This window comes from Anopheles maculipalpis, chromosome 3RL, assembly GCF_943734695.1.
Source record: "Anopheles maculipalpis chromosome 3RL, idAnoMacuDA_375_x, whole genome shotgun sequence".
Lineage (NCBI taxonomy): Eukaryota > Metazoa > Arthropoda > Insecta > Diptera > Culicidae > Anopheles > Anopheles maculipalpis.
In genome coordinates this window covers 45,814,166-45,839,657 of record NC_064872.1, presented here as the reverse complement: position 1 = coordinate 45,839,657, position 25,492 = coordinate 45,814,166, and the positions used below count along the sequence as shown (strand labels likewise).

Genomic DNA, 25,492 nt, shown 5'->3' with positions numbered 1-25,492 from the left:
TGATTGGACGTGTCCGGTGGAAGAGGTGGTTGCTACCTCAGTATTTCATATGGTAAGCTAAGTATCGTATCCCAGACCATTCAGATCTCGTATGCAGAACTGGTTATCCAGCTTAGTACAATGAAGTCAAGGAACCCCAAAATCATAGGCTAATACCTATCGAGGTTGTTTGTTTGACAAATGAATAATACGAAGAATGAGAAGCAGTTTAACCTATTTACATGTTTCACAATACATGAATGAGATTTTATTTTGCGGATCTGAAGGAAAAATATTTCCAAACCGAGGTTAACCAGCGGATGGGATAAGGATGAAGATGTGGTCAGTAAGTAGCCAGTGGTCTTATAGCGATAATAAGCTCAGTATTTCTATAAGTTCTAGCACAGAGTAGTAATAATAGGATTCTAATGTACTGTCACTTTTCTGGTTCGCGAGAATTTTCTCTTGATTCTTTGTATTTGTTTGCTGACGGTTCCGCACCTTTTTTTCTCATCTATACATAAATACTACAAGAACAGCGCTATACATCGGAAACGGGCGGTACCAAAAACCCAGGGCCCGTCAAATAAATTCAGGAAACTGAAAATTTTTCGATTTCTTACTGAGGATTGGGAGATTTGGGAAACCATGCTTCGTGAAGTGAACCTTCTCATGATGTACCAGATTACAAGAAAGCAGATAAACTGCGCAAAAGTTGTCATGTAAAGAAATCACAGGCAACTGATGTAAAACCTAAGGCATATAAGGAGAAGAGGCAGGATTTCACGTTATCAAAAGATATGCTTAACAAAAGTTCTGTTGCTTCTTGATTCCGTCAATTATTTCAGCAAACGGCCTGGATCTGTACAATGTTTAAAAAGGGAGATTGTTCAGTCGCGTTCAATTTCCGTGATGTTGCCATCCTCTGTGCTATGTCCGAAGTGTGTGAATTCCTTGTTCAATCCTTTATCCTTCCCGTAATGTCTAATTGCATTTCTCCGCACCAGCATGGCAAATCTTATGTGTTTTGTGTCTGTTATTATGTCCAACATTGTCTGTAAACGTCAAGTAGACACTATACACTGACATATACTGACTTCAAAGCAACTTTTGATAGTTTGCCGTAAGACCTACTGCTTGCAAAATTGGAGAAACTTGGGTTTGGACGAGGCCAATCTTGTCCTGGATCGGGTGCTTTCTTTCGAATCGATCTTATGCAGTTAGATTGGAACACTCGTTTTCATCGTCAAATTGTGGGCTTGTCTGGCGTTCCTCAGGGAAGTGCACTTAGTTCTATCCTTTTTACCCTATTCATCAATGACTGCATCAATGTACTTCCAACTGATGGACACCTTCTTTTTGCTGATGATAGCAAAATCTTTCTGCCCGTGTCTTCGTCTTCTGACTGTCGATCTCTCCTACGCTCTCTAAGTGACTTTTCTGTTTGGTGTTTGAAAATTGGGTTGGTGCTCTGCCCCCCCAAAGGTTGTGTCGTCTTTTTCGGGAGGGTGGACCCCAGCCGGAGAAACCGCTATGCAGAGAGTAGAGAGGCTTCAGAGGAAGTTTAGGCGCCTCGCTGTCCGCAGATTTCTACACGGTTACATTGTTCCTGTGCCCTCATATTCTCTCCGCTGCCGTATGTTGGGTCTAATAGATATTAGATCCCGCCATTCGCACGCGCAGTCCTACTTCATCGCCTGTATCCTTTCGTCTGAACTCGACGTTCCTTCACTTCTATCTTCTATACCCTTGTATGTCCCTTCTCGTCGACTTCGTGATAGACCACCCATATTTATCGCTTCCCGCCGTTCGGTATTTGGCCATAATGATCCTTGGTTAAGAGGTGCGTCTCTTTCAACAGAGATCACGAGCTGTTCGACTTCAACTTTCCTATTTTCCACTTCCGAACCCGCCTTCTAGAATCCACTACCTTTACTCCATAAAAATCCTTTACCTTATATGACTTCTCATCATAATTCCACCCCTCTCCATAGTTTAAGGATATGCATTGTGTAGCCCGGAGAGGCAGACAATTTGAATTAAAATAAATAAAAAACCTTCAAAGTAAATCGGTTTAGTGAATATTTTTAACGATAACAATTAATACACTATTCGGGTAAATAATTTAAATTATCTTGACTAGGTAATGAAACATGCTCAAATACCTCTTAATTAATTTCGTAACAAGAATTAGCTTAATCGAAGATGAGAAAAGGAAATAAATCTCTTCAACCAACGGTTGCATTCGACATCGCTGTGTTGGTGATTGAGGTAATGTACTTTAGAATAACTTGCTTGATTTTTTTCTACCATGTTTCCTTTCCGTTTTTGCCAACGTTCCGTGGTGTTTCCTTCGATCGTTATTTTGTGCCTGCGCGATTGCGGACATTGCAAGTAATAAAAAATAACGAGCTGAAGTATTGCATCCTATAATGAGGACATGCTGTGAGAAGCGGTGTTACTGGAGGCGGTTGGACACCAGCACGGAAGTCTTCATCGAACTCGCTCTCCAAGATGGTAATATGTTTGCAGCAAACGCCAGAATGTGCGCCATTTGATGTCGAAACGCACGAATGATTATGAATGATTGCCTTCTTTCACCTCCGAAAACACCTCCCACGGAATGTGGCAAACGGGCTGATGTCTTGTTTTTTTTCTTTGCGATCATTGTTGTTGATGATCATTACAATTGTGAGCGAGCGAAAAAAAAAAAAGAAAACAGAAAGAAAACAGAAGTTTACCAACTACTCTAAAACGCGTAGGAAAACATTTCTACGCTAGTTTTCTCCATATGCCACACAATGGTGATGAATTTCTTACCGAGCAGCGCAAACGTGTGGTCCGTTTATGGTGTGCTCAACACCGCAAACACACGCACACTAGACTCACGTATGCACATTACCCTCTACAAACAGCCATTGCCACCGGGGCCGTGACAAGCAGAACGTGGAAACAAACGTGGCCCGATATGGCAGTCATAATGTTTCGTACCCATCTGATCCTAGTCCAAACAGCGGAAGGAGAATGATGAATGAGTGTTTTGATACCCACTCTGCTGCCATTTGACTGATTGATATGTTGTAATAAACGAGGTCTAGGATGAAGAATATTGACTAATCTGTTCCCATGTTTCGGTGCGGTTTCCGTGGGTAGTTTTTTTTTTTTGTACAGCATTGCATTCTACATGTATCATGCTGGTGTTGCTTTACCATCAATCTTGCTTTTTTTTCTCTCTCAACTGTCTATTAATGTTTGTGTGCGAGCAATTTGATTGCAGGCAACATTCATTCCCTATAGTCACTAGAGTACGCCATTAGCAATGAGAACAAGAATTTGCTGTTTACGATTCCAGCTAGTCAAGCATGACAAATCATGACTATTTTGAAGTTAATATGGTACAGAATATAGAGGAACATTTTGAATTTGTTCTTCCATCCAAATTTCATCCGACATCAACCGATAAACCGATTTGTGGAAAAGGTTAACTGTTTTTGCATGTGGATGAAAAGAGACCCAGCCCTCTCAACGATGACTTTACTTATGCAAATTGAAGATTAAACAGATTGTTTGCTGTAAAAAGTGTTCGGTTTGAAATGCATATTGACATTTCATAATGAAGCCGAGAGCCCTCCACACCTCTACTGAGCTTTGTTTGTTCGTTTCGTTTAAAGCTCTTTTCAGCATTTTTCGAAGCGAGCGCACTGAATAAGCACTCGCGTCACTAATGGCCGCCGTCGCTTGTATAGCCTTCATTGCACGCTTCTTGTAAGGTTTCCCTGTACTCGTACTGTTAAGAGAATTATCGAGAAAATCGCTGCAGGTGGCAATTTACCTTAACCTGGCGATGCGATGGTGCCGTACTGGTTTTGGTGGTACTTATCGGAAGGATTAGTTTACAAGTGGGCTTCCATCATTACACCGGTTCATTCTAAGTTACTTAACCGCGCGTGTGTGTGTGTGTGTATGTGCTTGCGTAGTATAAAGAACACAAAGCGACACAAATCCTCGACATGAGTGCACGGTTTTAAGTTGTCCGCTGCTAAGCGGTGCATTGTTTTTACCCGAAGAAGTCCTTCAAATACTTGAGCAAGCGGACGGCTGGTCAACATTTAAGCGCCACTGGAGCTGCCCAGAAGCTTTGCGTGTTTAGTTGACACTTAGATAGACGATAACAAGACCCGATCGCATGTTCACGTAGATATGTTAAAATTTTTGACATTTGCCATCACTTGCCACCATGTCAAGCCATACAACGAAACATCAAAGCAAATGCGTTAGTTGCTATGGCTTCGCCCCCACCGTTTTGGGGTTGCACCGTGTGTGTGTGTACAGCTTACTTCTCTAATCGTCACGACAAAATCAGCTGTCAAGCGAGTGTCAGCGCCCTGGTCCTTCCGTTCGGACTGTAAATAAATAAATCCGGTGGCGAGCAGCGTACACACTGAACGGGTCCGGTAATCCAATCCATGCCTTGTCAACGAAACCGAGCACTCAAAGGTACCGTCTGCAAAAATTGTTATGCTTTGGTGGATGAATGGCTAGCGCGTGTGGGTTATACGAACCGTGGGCGATTAATCAGATCAACGAATAATCTCGCATCGAGATCGTTGGTGGTTCAACTAGGATCAAGGGTGTGAAAGTGTGAGCCCTGTGCGCTGTTGATAGGCTCACGAATTAATCATTTATATTGGTTGGCCACGAATAGCTAGCAAGTGTAGGCTTTTAGGATCTGTGCGGCTACTGTGTTTTTTTTTTTGTTTTTCTGCCGAACAAAATCACCGAACATTAAAAGATCGCTGCTCAACAAAGTTAGCTTTCAGCTGATTACTAAAGTGAATTGCGAACACGTTTTCACTCCTTTCATCAATCATCAACTGCTGAACTGTGATGCTGGAAGGGGTGGTAGAATGGGTGAAAATCCGTCATGCAAGTGAATATTATTGATGAGCGTACACACTCCGCTGGAAACTGTCCGAAGTTCATCTGGTAGGAGTGAAATGAAAACTATGAAGCCGATAGCAGCGGACATGATTAGGCTGTCATTTGGTGCTGGAAATGTGACCGAGACGCAAAACCACTCACTGTGAAGAAGAACCAAAAAAAAATGGTATCTCATCATCTTTTTGCTTTAGCACTAGTTTGTTTGATGATGTTCTTGATTGAGAAATTATAGTAAGTGCACACGAAGGTGTGCCATCGCTCGTGCCTGCAGCGTTTGACTAGGGAGAGGATCTCGTTAGCAGAGACTGGGTTTTGGGTTTGTTTTTTTTATCCCTCTCTCTCTCTCTCTTCTGCGCCTGAAAAGTGAATAATAACAGTGTCAAAGTGTCCATCTAGATAGCAGGTGGTCCGTTCCGGTGGCGACGTAAATGGTTCCGAGGATCTGAAGAGGATACGGGTAAATCTGACAGCCGAATGAAGCAACCCCAAAGTAAATGGATGAAAAATGAGCGTACGCAAGACAAATGTAGTCCTTCTTGTACGACGCTTTCCCGACGTCGGTGTCTGGTAGATGCCTTTCTTTCCGCCTCGCCAGGGGTGCGTACACGAAGCCGTTTCCGCAATGTCACGGTTTTGCTTGGTAGAGGTGGCAAAAAGGTTCCGGAGTGAGCGCAGCGACAGCAGCAGTTGCCGCTGCTGCTGCTGCTCTGCTGTTGAAAAGTAGACTCCGTACTTTGGATCATTAATCATTTCGGTGTTCGGGTGTCATTTTCAGGCATGCCCCGCTGCCAAAACGAAGTAGAGAGAGTGTTGAATCAACAAAAGTTTGTAAGCCGAACCTTTTTTTCTTTGGTCGCTGCTTCAAAGCCCATGGTTTATTTCCTTTGACTCTTGTTATTGCTATTGATGAGCTCTTGTTGAAGCTCTAGAGCTCTCTATCTAGTAGAAACGATGTCTGATAGAACGTCTTTCCTTCGGAACCACGACGGCACCACCTGTCCCCGAACTGTTTGCGAACAACCGCCAACCGCTTGTGTACCGATTCGTTATGGTGCTTTTTTGCGTGTGTGTGTGTGTGAATTTTTTGTTGTTGTAAGTTTCTGCCTGTGATGAGTATTATCGTCAGCAGTATCAGAAACTCTATTCACACTCATCAATCTTGACTGGATGCTCGCGCGTAGAACTTTGAGCAAGTGTGATGAATAGAGTCACGAATCTTGCGCGCGGTTTCGCTTCGCAATGTGGGACAAAGTCATGTCATGCCGGTTTGGAAGTTGATTGTTTATTTTTGAACAACCGTATTACGGATGTAACAAGCTTCAATGTACAGGTCCGATTCCTTCAGAATCTATTATTCTATCCATCCATTTACCCGTTTCATCAAAGACATCAACCGTAGAAAGAATCCAGTGCGTAGACAAACATGAGAAAAGCATACGTTGATCGTGGTGCGAATGATCGTTTGACAGCGATCATCATTGAGCTGCGGAGCTTTTCTCTGATCGTGAGGGCACGAAATCGGGTCGAAACGGTAGTATAAATTGTTTAAAACGGCTGTCAATCAAGCCGGATGAAAAAAGAAAAAACACAACAACATTGTAAACAGCTACAGACACGCACGCACACACCAAAACCAGTACGAGGAGTAGAATTTCAATCAACACAGAGGTTCGTTTATGACTCAAGGCGGCATAGCAAAAGAACTGCCACTCGGTTTCCAATGCTTGCAGCGTCATTCAAGAAGGGAAGCGATGTTGTCTCTAATTCTTTTTTGACATTTTCACTCGTCATGGTTGAAACATCAAAAAGCCGATTTGCTGCTGCCGTGTAAGAAAAGCCAATAGAAGGAGAAAATGCGATAAGTAAGGCAGGACTACCGGATAAGCTTATTCGAAGACGATTAATGCCACCACCGCAACGAAACGGTAGCCAAACGGATTACCGAACCATGCAGTAGCTCGTAACGTATAATTAATTTGATGTTCTTTAAAGGCTAAAAAAAGCTGTTGAAAGTCATTGTGGTTCGTTCTGCTGCTTTTACTTAGGGAAATGGAAGTTGTGTTGTAAAAGGAAAGAAGAAATCAGTAATCTTTAGAAAAGTATTTGAAGGTTGAATGCTGAATTATTATCTGGCAGCACGTATAGTATGTCGACTGTATTAGAAATCGATCGCAGCAGTATTATTTTTAACAGCTATTTCGATCTATTTTTACTGTTTTGTCCAATGTGCTAAGTAAAGCTATAACTTGTGCTAGCTTTAGCGTATTTTTAACTAAAAAATATGAATTTGATCTTCCGTCCTTCTTACTGTCATCGAAATAGAAATAATATTTCATAACCTAGCACTTGCAGTCACGCTTAGTACAATAAATGTAGCGCGTAGCAACATCCCACAAATCCCAACAAAATAATAAATGGTGGCAGTATTTGGTGCGTTCCGTAATAGTGTCGAGATGTCATGTTACATCAGGCTGATGGATAATGCACGATGACGCCACGATATCCGTGTGTACACTCACAAACACACACACACGGTGGTCGATGATACAGACCGCTCATGTGGCACAAAAGAGGCTTCTCCAGCCGAGTAGCCCGTGTGAGAAAAACTGCCGATTGTCATGCTGAACTAATTTGTATAGCCAAAACATTATCGACGAAATGTTACAGTAATAATGGACCGTCATTAATCATTCTGCCCAGGGTTTGCCCGGGTGTTTCGGGACAATGTAGGGGAGGTGTTTCTTGCCAGCAGATCGAATGGTGTAGATAGCAAGCACCTAGGACCAAACCAGGCTCGAAGGGAACGAGCTACGAGCACACGGGCAGTGAACAGAGAAGTGGAAAAATAGATCCCAAAATGATCCGACAAAAGGAACAGGAAATGGGAGGATATAGCCGCTGTCATGAATCAGCAAGATTTGGTAGTCATTTATTTTGTTTCTAAACCATGGCCCACGGGATGGTTGGTTCCGGCGATGGTTCTTCTTGCGCGCTTGTGTGATGTGTGATTAGAATGGTTAATGGTCTTTGCTTTGTTTGATTCTTGCTGTGTCCGGGTGGCACTTTACTGTGGCAGATTTACTGCGAAAGCATTTATCGATCCCTTTTGCTCTGGGTGTCAATTATGAAAAATTAGCGATCTTACACTCTTGTCGCGCCCGGTGATAAATAAGAAGATTAAAAAGGTAAAGCAAAACAAACAGTTCATTGCTTTCTCTTGCTGTTTTAATTGGTGCTGCTTAGCGCCTTTTTTAAGCTTTCTTTTTTTTATGAATTATAAAACTTACCCGCTTCGTTCGGTCTGTTGCGCCTTGCTCGAATGACCACAAAATATTGGCCTTTAAAATCGTGGCAACAATCGCACTCATTAGCATGCGTCGATCGTTTCATTATACCACATAATGGATTTGGTTGTGCCGGTTTCGTCATTTGCATTCCACCAAATTTGCCTGGTTTGAATTCGAAAATGTTGACTATTTCGTTTATCAAATCAACACTGCTTGTTGGACGGGTTGGCGGCAACAATGGATGGATCACCGAGAAGCAAAGCAGCACGCTCCAAAATACGATGGCATCGATAGATCGGTTAAAAAGCCACCGTGCTGTTTTTACACCCATTCGAAGTTACCCATTTGCATATGATTTGGTTTTTCGGGAAACCTTTCTCGGGTTGCCACGGTTCCATAACCCCCCCCAATGTGTGCGGAAGCAGAGCGACGCAACTTCAAACGATCGTTTTGCCTGATCGTTCGGTTTGCCGAAAGAAATGTAAGATTTATGGAAATGTACACACGGATGGGTGCCCGCTTGTTCGATAAAGATAGATGGTGTGATTTATTGGTCACAGGAAAATAAGTGCGGCTGATGTAAATTGGTGAGGTTGTGAATGTTAAACGGCGATATGCTAAATAGGCTTTACTTTTCCGTACATCCTGAAGATAGATCAGCTACACAGGTTTAACATTCGTCAGTAATGGGTGGATAAAATTATGGTCACTTTAAAGTGCTGGACCGCAAAACGTAAAAAAAAAGTAGCATACAATCCTTTACTTTGCAATGGTAAATAAGAGGCAATTAGGAAAAGATGGGAAGCACTCTAAAAAACAAGCATCAATTTAGTACGCAAGACACCATTTGGTCGTATCAATGCAATCGTTGAAATAAATCTCTCGCACAATATAAAATGCCTAAAGCTTGTCATACGTACCCGGCTCGTACGTTTTCGAAGGTGATTTGATCTCATCTTATGTCACCCTCACCAAAAACCCATGTTGTCACCTGATCTTAAGTACTGCACCCATTTCACAGCCACATCGGTGTATCAGGTTACAGGGTGGCAGTGTGTGCGTGTGGCTGGCAAAGTCGAGTCGAGGACGATTTTCGGTTGGACATTTATGTCATGTTATTGCTTCTTCCTACACCCGATCGACGTTCAGTCGCTAGTAAGCCATGAAATGTGTATGAATTTTCGTTACCCTTAACGACGCTGTTGGAGGGAAATAAAATGCGGGTAAGAGATCGTGACAGACACACCGGCTGATAACCGACCCATAATGAAAAACAACACCACCATAAGGATTGTTGGGTCGCTTGCGCGAGCAGGACGAACGAACGAACGAGCTGGCTGCCCGCAAATGGACGGAAGCGAGTGAGAGCGATGATGCGGAGTGATAGAGTGCACCGATGTGAAGAAGTATCGCTATAGCTAAAGGGGAGCAAGAATTATCGTTATAGCCATCAATATAAATAATCCCAAATTTATAGAGAGAAGAATAGATAAAGGCAAACCGGTGGATCTTCAGCATCCACAGCAGCTTATGGCTGCTGACTGGCTGGCTTTTTATGTGTTTACGTGTATAATTTCGGCCATAAATATCAAAGTAAAATCCTAGCCCGGGCAGCTAGAATGGATATTGAAACTAATAAAAAGTCGTAAAATAAATTTTCACTTTTCACTTAAGATAATTTATGCCTCACTTTTATTCGGCATTTGCTTTCTCGCTCGCTCGCATCATCGGCCCTGCGATATACTGCCTGACGTTTCCCAACTCGGTTTGCCTTTTAACCTCATTTCCAATAGCATCGCTTACGTTTATCGTTTATCGGCATTTTCTATATGTGCAATTAACCTTTTCGTTCCAGACTGCAGCATAGAAGGAAGCAGCAATCGAATGTGAAAAGGTGATTGACAAGGTGTCTCCTAATATGGCGTAAATTATTCGATATCAAATTATAGCCTCCATTCGACTTAAATGATGAAGTTTGGCGAGTTTTCATCTTAAATTTTAAATCATTGTGTTTTTGTTAGTCAAATTGTATATTAATTCATTTATTAATTTTTATGGCTATTGAACAACAATCAAAACTGTAGAGTGAAGGTTATGATCAGTACACTAAAATGAGTAGATTTTATTTACATACGAAGTACCTGTATGATCCAAAAATAGGTAGATGAATGACCAAGAAATATGCTTTTCAAATGGATTAATTTCACAAATTGTAGCATAAGATTTATGTTTTGTTTGAAACTTAAGAGTGCATTTATCTCGCGTAGGTCAAAATTCTAATTTGGTCTAATAAAAAGATACAAAGTATGTTGTAATGAAATCATAAATTTTGGAACACCATTTCGGCTGGTTATCTCAGCCAGTAAAGGGGTGAATTTATTGCACATTTATTTAACATATTCCAAAACCTGATTCACTCCATCCCATCGGAATTGATGAAACATGTAACCTTTACGCTACAAAACATATAACTGGCTCTCGGAAACGGTAGTGATCGTAACTCTCTATCAGCTATTATACTAAAATGTTTTGTTTCATTTTATTCGAGGAACAGGCGTCTCTTAAGCACAAAACAGGGAGGGCCGACAAAAAAAAAAAACACGATATAAAATATTTGAATATTTCACCGATGTCTGGATCGTGGTGGAAGGGATAAAAAACCACAGGGGGGAATCAAAGCAACGACCGGCATAAATCTAATCTTCATTCACATGCGCATTGATTCACAAAGAAGTTCCGTTCGATGATTTGATGACCATTTTCACCAAAACGAACGTCCCAAACAGGGCCGCCAAATGTGGAATGTGGGAAATAAAGAAGAAATATAACATTTCCCAAACCATGCGAAAGCAACAGATCCCTTCCAATCGTTGGCTGATGATTTGGTAGTCAAATTTTGTAGACTGCTGCTTTGTCGTTAATGAAATCTAATCTGCTATCATATTTATCGAATAAAACGTCAGTGAAGTTTGCTGTCGAACGATGAGGCGACAGCGATAGAATGGAATGGCTTCAGACCCATTTTGGAGCCTTAGAAACATCACTTTTTTTTAACACCCTAGCAGTGTTTTAAGTTGTTGTGCTGTTTGGGGTGATTTATGTTTGGATTAAGTAAGGCATTCAAAAAAAAATTACAGGTACATACTTCCATATAATGGATTTTATGCTCAACTGTAAGACATTCCTGTTACCGTTAGCTTTTTATGGGTCAATAATTGTTGTACGCGCGATTATGAAAATTTTTATCTTACATACCTCGAGATCTTGGCATGTTGGAGATGTCGTCAATGCATCTAATGGTATATTCTAATATTCTGTCGTTTCTGGAAGCGTATTAATGCCACATCACTCCACCTCAACTTGGGTCTAAGCAAGCATCCTCTGTCCTTGTAGAGGACCAAACAATATTAACGGTCTGGGTGATCCGGTGTCATTCTGATGGCATGATCAGAATAGAGCCCGTGTTTAGGTGCGTTAGCACCGGTATTATATAAAAATTTTCTATACAATCGTCCGTCACGACATTTTCTTTTCACTGGGCGGCCCAAAACTTCTACTAAAAAAACCAAATTAATAAAATCTTCATATTTCATAAGTTTATGTTAAGGCCTGGATTGAGTCTCGCCTTTAGCTACAGATTGATGTAAAGACTGGGAAGCTTAAGCTCTCTCTGGGAAGCAAGTGGTTCCAGAGAAAGTTCGATTCATCTTTTCCTGACATGTTTTGTTGGTCATTGGTATTCTTACAAGCCCGGTAAGCTTGACCAGCATTTCAAATGAGTTCATTACATTCTTCAATTTTAAACTGCCTATGGTACAGAGTACGGCATTAAAATTAAAGAAAAAATGATAGATATGTAGCTGTTGCTCCGTGATCTTCTCTACGATTGGGGTAAGATCTGATGATTGTAAAGTTTTCCGATTCCGAATCCTCTCTAAAAATTTCGGTTAAAGCGGTATTATTGTGGACGCGGCTTACGGTACGATCCTACTTAATCGTCCAGCATCCGTGCTCGCGTACAAACACAATTGATAGCGAAACAAGTTGGTATGGGGACAATGATTTAGCATAGCTAAAAAATTATTGACTGTTGATGTTTCACTTCATGTGTAGAAGGGTCTAACAGGGGCTGGTTCATTGCTAGGTCCTATCGAAAAGCGTGTAAATGAGTGATACAAATTTATCTATCGGAGATACCGTTTGTGGATTCTACAATCTCGAGCATTTTTTCCAGTTTGACCTACCTAATTAAATTTGTAATCTGTATTAAATCAGTCTAACAAATGACTGTCGACAGGAAACTCTCAAGCAGTACATCGAAAGCCATTCATATTACACCCTTAATTTGTCCAGATACCAGTTATTTTGCTGTATGCCTTTCAAAACTGGTTATATTTATAGACCAGACTGGTTATAGTTAGACATTTAGTCCGATTATTTTTATGTGTCAAAAATAAGATCTGAAAATGACTCTGACGAGATTAATATTTTGTTATCAGCAAACAGGGAGTTTGCGTATAATTTCAAGACTATGACATTTTTTGTAATTTTATGTCTAGCAAAAGATTACTCCGCATTGTTTATAATGCTATACAAAAGAAGGGAGAAATGTTGGACTGCAACTACTACAGGGGGATTACGGTGTTGAATACCACCTACAAAATATTCTATCTAATCCTTCATGATAATCTTGTCCCATTCGTTGAACGTAAAGTTGGAAACTATCAAAGAGAACTCCCACTTACCAGATCTTCACCATTCGGAAAATCTTTTAGAAGATGACTTAACAGTAGTTGAACACGCACCATATCTTCATAGATTTCAAGGCCGCATATGATAGCCTAGCCATGGTAAAACTCTACGAGGCCATGAGTTCCTTTGGAATCCCAGCCAAACTGATCAGGCTTGTTAGAATTTTCATGACTAACGTCACATGCCAAGTGAAGGTGGATGGAAAACTCTAAGCGTCCTTTGCTATCACCAAAGGCCTGCGCCAGGGAGATGGGCTCGCCTATCTCCTATTCAACTTGGCGCTAGAAAGGGCCATCCGTGACTCGGAGGTGGAGACTTCGGCAACCATCTTCTATAAGTCAACTCAGATCCTGGCATACGCTGATGATATAGACATCATTGGTCTGCGCCTCTCCCATGTAGCAGAAGCCTGCCAAAGGATCGAGCCGGCGGCAGAAAACCTCGGGATGCAGATTAACGAGGCAAAGACCAAATTGATGGTGGCATCATCAGCGGCCCTACTAATAAATCTGGAACTACGTGGGGGTGATGTACGGATAGGTGACCGCAAATTTGAAGTCGTCCAAAACTTCACCTATCTCGGGCCAAAATTCAGCACCGAAAACAGCAAAGAGACGGAGTTGCGCGCTAGGATGCTGGTAGCCAGCCGGTCATTCTACAGCCTAAGGAAACATTTCACCTCAAAAAGCCTGTCGCGACGGTCCCAGTACTCACATACGCCTCTAAGACATGGACCTTGTCCAAAACAGACGAAGCCCTTTTAGCAGCGTTCGAGAGGAAGATGCTCAGAAAGACAGAAAGAACTGTATGAGGACCTCACCGTCGTGCAGCGAATTAGGCTCGCCAGACTCCGATGGGCTGGTCATGTTATACGCATGGCACCGGACGACCCAGCTCAGAAAGTTCTTTTAGGACGTCCACACGGACAGAGGAGGCGTGGTAGGCCCAGATTGAGGTGGGAGGATGGCGTGGAATCATCCGCCAACAAGGCCGGGATAACGGATTAGCGGACGACGGTGCGGGACCGTGAGTGGTTCCGCATTCTGCTGCGGCAGGACAAGATCGCAAAGCGGTTGTAGCGCCTGATAAGTAAGTAAGTAAGTTGACTTATTTACTTACTTACTTAGTTGGAATTAAGTTGTGTACGTTCGACACGAGTAGAAAAGCAATAAATTGAACATTTTGAATGGAGATAAAAGCAAAACCGAAATGAATTTAAACACTAAATGCTTAAATAGATAGCATGGATGTGAAGATTGTAATCAACGCTATTTATGACAAAGGTGTTACAAATGTCATCTAATGATTCGTTTGTGCTAATGCACATGGTCCACACAAATTGACCGCAAAAGTGGAGCAAACCTTCGCCAAACCTGTAATGGGAGTGGGCTCATTCATTCGCTCATGTCACATTGACGATTGGTGGTGTCATTTTCATTCGATCTTCCATATCGCTGTTTTGTGTCGCAGGTAGCTCAAACGAACGACGTGTCAACCATTACAAAAAGAGGGATGGCGAAGCAACTTCAGCATATCTCGGTATCGGTCAAACTGTCTGCTGGTGTCGCTTTTGGAACGTGCGGCGCATTCCGGTTGTGGCTGGAGAAGGAAGCGGACGACTACTTCTAGTAGTTTTGTGTCAGTTGAACGAAAAACGGACTTACACACACGTCGACGACGACGACGACGATCTAACTGTCACTTGCTGGGACAAACAGCGGTAGCGGGCGACCCATTTGTACAGCCGTGCTTTTTCCGTGTGCGTCGTGCCACTCTTGAATAATGAATGTGTCCTGTACGGGAGCTGGAGGACATTTTTCTTATTCGCCAGATCGTCGGCAGAATTTCACCGGCGTACCACTGCACGGACGTCACGTTCCTTTTCGCAAAGAGTAACATCGAAAAACATCGAATGTCATGTGCCAATGCCAAACGTACCGCGTGTGTGTGCCTCAAACAGGCAATGACCAAACCGTCCAACAGTGGTGCATTGGTGTCTGTATGTGAGTAATCAAGTAGTTTGAACGTGGAAACCGATTTTTCGTTTTTATCGTCATCTCGTCCCACCGATCCCTTAGAACCGCGTATCCGTCCCCAGGCAGTACACCGACGAGAGCATCGCTTTGAATTGATTTTAACCTTGTCGTTCAATTCTCAGCACATGCTCTGCGAAAGGGGTCCCTGCCGGGTCTGTACCGTGGAAACAAATATATGCTTTTTGCCATTACAAACACACACACACAAAACCACCCCCGTCCGGATACCCTGAGCCCGGGTACGACTTGATTGACGGATATAATAAAGAGTGACATACAAAATAAATAAAAGTAGCAATTTTACATAAAATTAATGCTTTTTCCTTCTCCCGAGCCTAAGATTGATGGATCGAATGACAAAAGCTCTTACCCGGCGAAGCCGAACAAGCCGCTGTTGTGCGGTAGAAGGGTACGTATGGCAAAGGTCGTATACTAGGTTCGTCGAGCTCTGTTGGGATGTTGTCGGTTTTGTTTTAATGTATGAAATCCTATTCAATTTGGATCAGCTTAAATCGATCACAGAGCTATGAAGGAAGGGGACAAATCAAAGATACCGATCGGATGCGTTTACTTTCGTTTGCTAAACTATGGGTGTGAAAAATTTAAGCAAGATTTCGCTTGAGTGTTGGGCAAAAATTTTAAATGAGTTTAAAGACTAAACTACGTCATATTGTCTTGCAAAACTAAATGGTCTTGTGGGTAAAATTTGTGGTTTGTAAAAGGAATCCTCTACGACAGCAGTCTTTAGCGGCAAATGGTTTAATAGATCGCATCATGCTGATTGTATCGCGTCCAGAAATCCGTTTCAGAATTGCCCCGTTGAAGTACATGCCATCAACATGCTTGCAAAACCACCAATCACGGGAACCCAAAAATGGATCTTCTTACATTCTGTGCTAGTTTTCTCGTCCGAGATGGCGCGACATTGAGGCTTGATATCTAATTTAAAATTTAAATACAATAGCCTGAGCCTACCTGTACATTGGGCCGCCGTCGCTTGGGGTTTCCATCAATCGTCTTCAATGTCACTCAACAAGCCGGCCGTGCTCCGTTCGTTGCCAGCAATTTTGCATCATGGATCTGTCCGTGCGCTGGAAGATAGAATGATGGGATTCTTTCATCCTGCGCCGTCTGCGTCCGGGAGTTGCACAATGTTTGGCTTTTATTGTGACCGCTGTCAATTGTGAGGAAACCTAGCCCCCGATACATTTTAATTGGGTCCAGATTTCTGCACCACTCTGTTCATCCTTTTCTTTGCTCGTAGCGAAGTTTTCGTGGAGCTCAGCTTTTTGTTTATTTGATGTGCGGCCCGCTTTGTCTCTTCAGCTGCCACGGAACCGAATATACCTACGCTATACATCCCGGCAGCAGCGATATGTATGTATATCCCCTGATCACTTTGACAGGATATCACTGTCAGTCAAGTTGAAACCGACGGGGTTCGATTGTTTTCATGTGCGCTGATCGGCGGTATGTTTTTTATCGGGCCGTTTTGGAATCAGCAGAATTTACTGTTTGGCAATAAATTTTGATGAATATTTACAACCACTGCGGCTGAACCGTTCGACAGAGTGAACAACAATCGGCTGTAAACGTTTGAGCACGTCCGTCCGTTTGATCGAATGGGGATCAATTTGAGTTTCAAAAGAGAACAATCCAAAGTTCAGCGCTGAAAGTAGATCATTGGGAACTGTTCAAACAGTTGGTTTGACATGCATTTGTTTCGTTACTACGCTGCACTGGACAGAACCACAATTGCTTGCAAAAGTATGCAATGATGTTTAGTATTTGTGTAATAATTTTATGTTACGAGGTTAAGTCATCGTACTTAATTACAAGTAAATCAATCCCCAGAGTACTTGGAATCTGATATTTTCGCCGCCCTTGATTAAACGTTAATTGAAGGATCCTTCTTGCGTATTTGGAGATTGGACACAGTTTCCACTGTGCTAGTAACTGACATCGTCAATACTAATCCCCTTCCAGCTTAAAAACCCTGTTTTGCAAAGGATGTATTAGGCCTGATCATCACATACAAATTGTCAAGACAAGTTGCCAAAAACGGAAGATTCGAAAAACTTAACGAAAAGCAAACTTACAAGTATACTGCCAAGAATTTGTATTCTCTAACATAAACGGAGACTCATATTTGTCAAACTGTTTTCCGTCAGTCAGAAAAAAGTATATTCAGGCATCTTGCTGCTTATTTGGTTCAATTTCTTATGAAATGTATATTATTATATTGAAATCTTTGCCGGTTCCATTTTGGTAACTCCCCTCCGCAAGAAACCACAGCATAGCAGCCAACATTTCTTTTGGCGTGAGTCCTTTTGCCCTTACAGGCGGAAACTTTGGCTCAATAGCATTCGAGCATATCGAGGAAAATTTCCTTCGATACACGAATTTTTTTCTGAAATCTGAAAAGAGCAACCACGAGCACATATCAAAAAGGTTTTACACAAAAGTTTCACAGATTAAACGCATGCTTGATTAGTAAGTTCCAAAAGAACTAACATACTAAGAGGCAGCCGACGTTGTTTAGTAAGATTTTCCGTTCTTTTATCAGCACTGTTGCTATCAACGCTCACATGATTCGAAAAAAAAAACATTTTGATACCCTAAAAAATCAACTACATCGCAAAATATCTTCTCAAGATGATAATTTGTGTACCCTTTTGGCATTATTTTTGTGGGTTTCCTCACTTTGACAGAATGATTTTGAAGATTTAACGAAAAAAAAAACAGCTTAACGAAACTTGTCTGTCACAAGAACGGTTTCAAAATGTAAATTTTATTTTTCGTTTGTATTGACAAGCTTGTCTTGATACTTTTCCGTTTCTAAGAGATAGTTAGGGTTATTGAACAGCTTCGCGAAATTTCGGATCGATTTTTTGTTGCAGTTATAGTTACCAAACAGGATTGTAGGTTTCGAGGTTCCAAAATGCAAGAGAGATTTATTATCTAAATTTTCCCTATTTATAATTTTCTGAGTGTCACTCATGCCAGTGACACTCATTCACTACTCACTTCAGTGAACTCACTACTCACTTAACGAATTGCTCTTCGTCAAGATTCTGTCTCACCGTTATGCGTGAGCAGCTAAGCATAAAATGAAAGGACATATAACGTATGTGAAATGTAGAAACAAGTTAAGAAGCATCATGAGGAAATACTTTAATTTTTCACCTTCTTGGCCTATCGATCTGAGATGGATCATGATATACTAGTCTTATTGTAACCTCGCGGACGAATAGAAATTCGTTGGTTTGTTTGAATGTAAAGCTACAATTATAAAATCAATGAAATATAAATCAGATAAACTTAACAAAGAAGATCACAAACATCTGATCAAAACATGTTTTGAACATAGAAGAGCAATAAAAAGCTACCTCGTATGGTTGGAAGTGGCGTTGAAAACGTGGACGATACTAGTGAAGATGCATTCCGAAATTTATATCAGGGAAGATGTATGCGGTGTGCAGAACGTGAGACATGTGGCCCAGTTGTTCAACAGTGGCAAAGGGTTAGTCAATGGTTATGACAAGAAGTATAAATCTTTCCTCAGCTTGCATAGCTAAGGAGGCTGACAACAATCTAAAGGATTTCATTTCGAAAATATTATTTTTAAATATGTCAAAATGTATGTGTGAATTGGCTTTATATAATTTAGAAGGATATTGATCGCTGTAATAAACAGAAACAAAGTGATCTGATTTGCTGTAGGAATGTATATATTATTTTTATAACTGTCTTTAAAAGTCGTAAAAATCGTCAAATACAATAAAAATAATTGATAACAACCATTCAACTTGGGCACAATAGGATACATGGTGAAGCATGTATCATATTCTAATATACCTTTTTCTTCAACTGCATCCGCAGTAGGAACAGCAAAACTAGCAACATGACAGACATTAAGCAAGCAATCGTGCTCAATCTGACCATACGGCTAACACGGGACATCATTTACAGCATATATCAAGCCGGGCTCTTTCGAGCTGTCGACAAGATTGCTCCGTCGTCGACGCGTCGCGCGTTGGTGCCCAAATCGAGTTGTCTCTTACCGCCCGAGATTTCCACTTCAAACAACCGGGCGCACACACCGTACCGAACTGCAGTGTGACCACCGGTCCGGGCATAAACATACAAACACACACACATGCATGCCCTGACGAAGAAGCGAAGCGAGAAATGAAATGAATTTAGTGAAATTATTTATGAATCTGTTGAGAGAAGACAGGCATCGAAATAATTTACATTGATTTATGTGACAATTTACAGTTTCTTTCCACATCTCTTGCAATCTGTCCGTACGGCTTCCGTGCACACCTCCTGCTACATCGGCCCGTCCCGGTGAGTGTGCTCTTTTCCTCGTACACAGTACTGTCGCTTCGTTACTCCGTTACTCGCCGGTTATCTATCACTCACCTCGAGCTGAAAACGATGATCCTGGGAGGCAGATTGTGGGATAGCAGAAGCACCAGCACCGGCAGCAGTACGGTTTGCGGTTCGGTTGTGTTCGTTTTGGTTTTGGTTTCATGTTTTGCTTGTTGCTACCGTTGAATTTGTCTGTCCCGGCATCGGAACATCGAGAGCGGCACATTGGCACAAGGGTAAAGTGAAGTAGCAGAGACCATTTGTCATATGATGTATGTCTTCCTTCGGTATAACGTTTTCAAGTTGCCGCGTTTGATGTGTCTCACTAAAAAGGGTAAACTTGAGAAAGTTGAAACGAGTTGTTGAGGAAAGGAAACAGCGTCCAACCTTACGTCAACCCGGTCCGGGTGGGATAACTGCCCGAAACTAGTGGTGCTGTTATGGTGTTCACCAGCCCGACTCGATGCGCTGAAATGCAATGTAAATAAAATCTACTGTGAGTAGTTGTAAAAGATGGTGTGCTGTAAGTTATATATCAATTGATTATCATTCTTTTCAATCAAACATTGAAAGAAGTTTTTAGAAATAAGATTTTCACTGTCAATTTCGTATTGAATAATGGGGATTTATCGTTCAATATTCCAATGAATATTTATCGAAATGACTTGAATTAAGCCTGGTAGCTAGGAAAGTCAACGGATTTCTACTTGTCGCCTACTTTCTACTTTCTAGAACAAAGGAAATGGTGAGCTGTCAGGGATCCCTGGTTGCTTGTCACCAGCGTGTCGGTTGCGCTTAAGAATCTATCAGGAATCGGTTGAAATACAGCTAGGTTGGAATGAAGAACTTATATGTCAATTGGCCATTCCTTAGATTAAATATTGATAATCTTACTTGTTGCCGTTATACTTAAAATAAATAAAATTAGTAATTCTTAAAGTATCTTTATATAACTTCTCCCCTTTCAAACAAACACAGGGGAAAGAGGCGAAATCATCATCACTCTTGTTACAAGAAGTACTTTACGCTTTTTCTTCTTTGCCTTTCTAACCTCATGTACTAGACTTGCTTGATACTACGTTGTTAGATAGTAAGTCCACACTACGGCGGAATGGCATTTGAATTACGGTCCTGCCGTTTTAAGATCGGCGCCGCTTTCGATGGATGCCATCATATGCTTAATATACTGATATAAATCTAACGATATATGTAAATCTCTATCTCTTAACTTACAGTAGCTAGGACGAGAACAGTTAAATATATTTGCGTAAAAGTTTGTTCAAACCGTCTGTTCAATTCGCGCCCGAAAAAAAGGCGGCCGTTGTGTCACTGTTCCTATTGGTCGGATACGATCGGGCAAATATCTATCCGATTTTGGCTTTTATCGAGTGCAAGTCTGGATCTGGTCATCCGACCATTTTAAGCCTCCGGAACATTCAACAGAAGCTGCGTTTCACAAACAAAGAAAAGGACATCACATGTCCTTTTTAACCAATGTGATTTGTAGTACAAGGAGCCTCCCAATAGTTGCCACATGCATTAAAAAATACCACAAAGATGGCGAAGTGGTGTTGCTAAGTACTCGAAGCAAGCTATGGAAAAAGGAACGTTTGGGGATTCCAGGAGATTCCAAGTAGCCAACCCAAGTGTGGCCCAGTACCGTCCGATCGCAATTTCTTAGATCAATTAATAGGGAAAAATCTTTGTATATAATTGTTTTGTCAAAATCAGGGATGAATTATGGCTTAAGTGCCTGCAAAATTGGCCAACCCTGCATCAGCCTCGTCCTGTTAGTAACCGGTGTCATTACCGCTATACCAACAAGCCGCCTGAATAAAAATTTCTCTTAGAGCTAATTATGGAGCCAACAAAGCCGGAAATGCAGCAATAAAGAGTATTCAAACTCAATAGGTCTTAGGTTACCATTGCTAATCATTTCCTTGACTTAAATTACTCATCGCCGAATAGTATTAGAATTATTTTTTGAGTTAGCAGTTAGTTTTAAAATAAAATCGTCATTCCAGTAGAAAATATTTTAAATGGTTATTAGTTTTCATTATGCTTCATCCATACACAACAATTATGTTTCGGATCTTTTCTTGTTAAAGGTTTGAGCAGCATCCTGTAGGGAGTTCCAGTATTGCCAACAGGTTTGACGAAAGGGAGTGATCACGAAACCTGCCACCGGCCATCACTTGTGGTGGTTCTTTTGCGCTTTTGCTCTCCCTTCGTAAGAGTGTGCTCAAGTTCCTCGAGACCCTCAATTTATCCCGTGCTTCCCCGGGCCTGTTTCTGGTCGGATCCACTCGCAACTCGTATCACGGCAGCATCACTTCAGCCGGACTGAATACTTCATCATCATCAATGCCGCCGAAACCATCTCATGGTACACCCCAGTGGCGGTCTTTCTTTGCGTGTGTATGTTTTTTTTTTTAATTCCCCGGGTTTTTTTTTTTACTTTTCTTTGTTTATATCCTTTCCTCGCCCTCGGGTGCCTCGTTCTGTTCTGAGCGGGCCGACGACGGGAGCGAAAGGAATCGCTCGTTAATCGGCTTATTGTGTACACGGACGGGGAGGGAAATCTATCAAATCATTCTTGAAATTGTCAGTCATTCATCTTATTTGACATGTGACGAATGGAAAAGACAGACACATTTCTTTCGTCGCACAAATTCAAGTCATGTTTCATTCATTTTTTGTTTTGTTTTCTTGTTGCTTGACTCTCCTCTTCAGCGGCAGAGCGTTTCTGGCCTGCACTTTGTTGCGGCCCCGTACACCGTTTTGCCGCACAAATATGCGCAAAAGAATACACACGGATCGGTCTGGTTCGTTCTAGCTGGCAGCGACTGCCCCGGGTTGCTGAGTGCCTTGTCAGTTTCTCAACATTTTCCCGGCTGTCACACAGTGCCAAGCAAGGCAGGCATGGCATCCTTCACCAGGGACACACAGCATGCATTTATCTTCAATCTGCTGTAAGCAAAATGCACACATCAGTACACACACACACACACACACACACCATCATGTACGTCCTCACCGTCTCACTGGCCGGAATGACAGACAGGGTGTTTCCGGTGCATAACAAGCGGGTGACAGTCAACAGTCAAGTGGTGAGACGTTTTGGTTTTTCAATCGACGGCTTTTCTTTCAAAACGGCTGCGCTCTGTTCCGTCCAATGGTGAATGATGGAATCTGAACCACTACGCCGCTATGCCCGTGCTCCTCGTGCGCTCGTTCGGTGTTTTTAATTACTTCCAAGACACATGGTGTCACATTGTTTGACCGATGGATTTTCACCTTTTCCGTCTGTACACTTGGCAGTTCGGTTGCCATTTCTGGGCATGTGGGTAGCAATGTTTCCCCATGCGCGCAATGCGAATGCCATCGATCGTGCCGTGCATGAGTGAGTGATCGTTTGCACGGCACATCCTGACCATGGGTCATAAGATGTTTTAATTACGGTAGCTCATCGATCGATCATAATCACCATCAACACGGCCCAATGTAGCGTCCGTTTGGAAGCTGAAACATAAAAGCACAAGTGACAAGAAAAGTATCATTTTTTTGGTATAATATACTGAACTTATTGCGTTGTTCGAAGAATGATCGTTGGTTCTTCAATGGTGAGTCTGTTGCTTACTTTAATATGTGTATTAAAAATCATATTTTCAATCGTTTTAAAAAGAATTCTAATAGGAATATAGTGTTGTAATGGTGGGAATCACCGAACCTCGGAACTCTTGTGGTTCCTTTAAACTCATGTTTGTGTATGTGATAAAAATTTAACGCTGTTTGTTTGTGATGTCTTGGAGCCCTAAATCTCATCTGTCGAGTTTATCAATTGTGTCAATGTTCAGCGTTCCGCACACTAGTGTTGTGTTGTGTTTTTAACTTATGTATAATACGCATATCCATGTAAATGTGTTGTAATTGTTGGGCGCTGTCGAGAAGGCTAAGCAGTCCATCAAAATGATATTATTTATTTTTTGATTTATTTTAAGTACGGCAGCTTAGCAGCCGTTCGGATATCAGAAAGATCCCCGGCGGTACCGATGCGCGATATCCTGGGACAGAAGGACTACAAATATGCGCGGATTCTGTTTGATTTCGCCAAAGAGATGGGAATCGTCCTTTGATCCCTTCCCCTCTCTCCTCTTTAGGAGATCTAAGGTCGTAACTGGCGACCTTGTCGTTGGCGGAATGTCTGGGTTCGATTCTGCAGTTGCCATACAAGGCTATTGTGGCTGTCGGCTCCTTGCGTTTTACAGGCGTCAGGGTCGCCAGCGACACTATTAGATCACTGAACCAATTGAATTAGGTTTGGATGACGTGTAGTTGTGACTGGCGGCTTTACTGTTGGCGGAATGCGTGAGTTAGATGCTGCTGTAGCTTCACAAAGTTGTAGTGGCTTTCGAACTCGTTCTGGCGATGGTGGGGCCGCCAGCCATAACATGGAGTGGCAAACACCACAAAGTATCCACAACGAAGGAGGTTTTCTTGGGAGCCAGTTGTTAGCCTCCACGGCACTATGCTCCAAAAAGACGCCAACCCCTTAGCAGACATAGAGAGGACAACTTTGGATCCATACCTGGCAGTAACAATATCCACAGCTATATATAAGATTATATTATCAGATTATATTATTATCACAGCTTATTTTAAAGCTATATAAGATTAGATTTTAAGGAATACGGCCTGGCCGTCATTACGAAATAAAAAAACCAAATTATCACAGCTTCAAGCTGTCAAGCTGTTGTCAACACCGCATGTGTTGACTGTGTGTTTAAACTAGATTAACCGAGCATTTCCTTCCTGTTTTGTTGCCTTATCCCGTGCATGCACGGTTATTGAAATAATATTACATAAACAAATAAACAAAACACGGCTAAAAAATTGTGCTGTTGCAACTGAAATGTGTTTTTATTTTCAGCTTCATATATGACAATCAAAAATGCAATGCAATGAACAAATAAACCGTAACGTCCTTGTACGAAATAATTAAGCATATCGTCAAATTTATTGCAGCGCACTTTCTATTTTTACAGTCGATCCACGCGAGTACGTAAATATGACTTCCTGGCTATGATGGTAACACTGTGTGAAGCTTAAAACCCAAGCCACACTGCAGAAGCTAAAGCAGTAAAGACAAATTTAACAATGCATTGGCAAACATTTTTCGATTCAATTGCTAAAACCTTCCTGGACGGCTAGCAAATTGTTTAGCGCGTTGTAAACTATTTCCCATAACCTTGGGCTTAAATCTGACATCGATCAGTCGGTTATAAGAATAAGAAAACCTTACCCAGTTTTACTGCTCTTTATTATAGTGATTTGTTACAACACCATTTCTTTTATGTTTTTCCTTCGTTACTTTGTTCCACACATTACTTTCTACTCACACATTGGGTTTATCGACAATTTAAGGCCATCGGTTTTTCAAAACAAGTTCACAGTGCAATGTGTTTTGCGAAATGGATTGAAAAGCCATTTTTTTCATAGATGTACGCACAGTTGGCCTGCATAGTGATTTATTTTGAGTACAGTTTCTTTCATTGCACCAAAGGTCTTTCGGGTTTGCTTGCCACCGATCTGTCCAATTTTGAACACAATATTGTTCCCCGACATTCCCCGTAGATGCGTCGATAACGATCCGTGTAAAAAAATGTGCACCGGTAGATGGATGGTAAGGGCCAAACGACCCTTTCATGACGAGGGATCTGGTAATAATTCTATTATGTACGAATCCCTGTCGTCCTTGCTAGTGCCTTGTTAGTGCCATCGTAACGCACCAGTCTCCTGTGGTCTGGTCATGCTGGATGTGACTGCTTGCGGTGTGATTTATTGAATTTTACCAAATGTTTGCCGGTTTTCCCGAGGCTTGATCATTTGCTGCACCGCTGGAGATTCTTACTCGTACTCTAGTGCAGGGAAAATTAAATGTGACCAAACGGACGACGCTATTGCTCGCTATTGCTGCTTGCTGCACAGTTGACACTGATGATAGCCATTTGAGACCCTGCAAGGCCAATAACTTTCCTGATTTGCTTTCCAAATGACGGACGGTCAGTTCATTAGGGGTTGCCAGGACATTGCCGGCTCGTGTGAGCTATTCATCGGAAG

General features: G+C 41.8%; 1 protein-coding gene across 4 annotated transcripts in view; it reads right to left on the bottom strand.

The window, feature by feature from the left end:
- Positions 1 to 25,492, bottom strand: part of LOC126564842 (beta-ureidopropionase) — a 300,108-nt gene that overhangs the window by 65,812 nt on the left and 208,804 nt on the right. The window contains exon 1 of one of the 4 annotated variants that reach the window (XM_050221963.1): positions 19,143 to 19,155. The exons of 1 other annotated variant lie outside the window; for it this stretch is intronic. The gene's annotated coding sequence lies outside the window, so the exon portion shown is untranslated. Of the gene's footprint in view, positions 1 to 7,439; positions 7,454 to 15,187; positions 15,202 to 19,142; positions 19,156 to 25,492 lie in introns of those variants that run through there. 2 more of the 4 variants (XM_050221962.1, XM_050221960.1) reach the window with 2 other exon arrangements.